At 53.4% G+C, this 1561-nt stretch overlaps 1 long non-coding RNA gene across 1 annotated transcript; it reads left to right on the top strand.

Moving 5' to 3' along the window:
• The first annotated feature begins 141 nt into the window (after positions 1 to 141).
• LOC108524303 (uncharacterized) lies at positions 142 to 1561 on the top strand. The gene is made up of 3 exons (XR_001884019.1): positions 142 to 608; positions 779 to 920; positions 1500 to 1561. It is a non-coding gene; the product is annotated as an uncharacterized LOC108524303 (long non-coding RNA).

Below are 1561 nucleotides of genomic sequence, written 5' to 3'. Positions count from 1 at the left end.
CTCCTCTTCCTCCTCCTCCTCCTTTCTTTTTCTTTCTTTTTTATGGGCTGAGACAAACGACATCTAGGCCCCTCGCAATACTAGCTGCTTTGCCACTTCGCAGAGACAAAATGAAAGGCTGTACCGCAGGAACATTGAAGGAACTTTCTTTGGGGGGCGGTGGGGGCCATCTGCGAAGGGAGGGGAGTGTGCGAGGAGCTGAGGAGGAGCCTCCCGGCTCTCCGAGGGTCTTGGGGTTGGGATCCCTAGGTGCAGCCCGTTGACAGTCGGCCCCACGGCCATGGACGTCCTTTCCCCAAGTTAGCTGAGCGCCTGCACCGAGATCCCCCGAGCCTGGGCTTCGCGCGGCCGCCTAGGAGGAACCCGCAGGAACCAGCCCTCCCCACCCCTCCGCCCGGCGCCTTTCTCCTCCACCAGATCCTGGATGTGCAGTGGAGGGGACTAGGGCTTGTCGGGTGGGAAACTTAATTCAAAATGGCTGCTGGAAACGCTTGGGTTTTATTCGTAGCAAATGTTGCCAATTTCTCCGGCCAGATACGCTAAACCGATCCTCAGATACCGTCCATGGCTCAGGGCCTCCGACTTCAGGGCTCCAGGAGGAAGGGGAGGTGAGCGGTCACCTGGGTCGGGGGGCGGGGGGGGGGGAAAGGAAAAAAGTAGATGACACAATCCGAGAGGGGTCTGTTCCTCTTGCTCCTCCGGCTGTTTTCTTGGGCACCTTTTCCATTGACTGGGGACTAACCATTATGTTGTTTGTGACTGTTGTATTTTCTTGCAGACACCCCCTCTTCCCTCTCTTAGCACTGATTTTTGAGAAATGTGAATTAGCTACTTGTACCCCCCGCGAGCCAGGGGTGGCGGGCGGGGACGTCTGCTCGTCAGAGTCTTTCAATGAAGATATAGCCGTGTTCGCCAAACAGGTCAGCAAAATAAATTTAAAAAGTAAAAGAAACAAAAGGAGAGCCCCCCCTTCCCCAACACACAAACGCGCGCGCGTGCGCGTGCACACACACACACACACACACACACAGGGCACACTTTCAAAAGTAGCCAGCACATAGTCGGCCCTAAGCCATGAGTGTTACCTCCAACCTCAGATTTTCTTTCTGTCTGAGTGTCTGTTTGCAGATAACTTAAAATCACCCATCTGCATCCCCACTCACCCTCCAGAAAGCAGAGCTCACTCTGCAGAATAAAATCTAGAACACCACGGTTGTAGCTGCTGTGGACTTGGCGGGCTGAGCAGCCTCCCTGAGAACTGTAGTTGCTAGTAGAAGACTGAGCTCTGGGCTTGTTTTCAGCTTATTTAATTCACACTGAAATGTTTCTGCGCGGGACGAACTCGGTGTCACCGGGACCCTCCCGGAGGGTTACATCCTGCCCCCAACAGGGTAATGAGGCAAGAAACTAGGAAGGCGACCAGATTTCAAATTTTTCTTTCTTTTTTCTCTCCCCTCCCTCTCCCCTTCCTCTCCCCTCTCCTTCTCACTTGTATTTAGATTCGCGCAGAAAAACCTCTATTTTCTTCTAATCCAGAACTGGATAACTTGGTAAGAGCGGA

This window comes from Rhinopithecus bieti, unplaced genomic scaffold (assembly GCF_001698545.2).
Source record: "Rhinopithecus bieti isolate Rb0 unplaced genomic scaffold, ASM169854v2 scaffold_83237, whole genome shotgun sequence".
NCBI classification, from domain to species: domain Eukaryota; kingdom Metazoa; phylum Chordata; class Mammalia; order Primates; family Cercopithecidae; genus Rhinopithecus; species Rhinopithecus bieti.
Note: the sequence above shows the minus strand (reverse complement) of the source record. Positions and strands in the feature narration are given on the sequence as shown.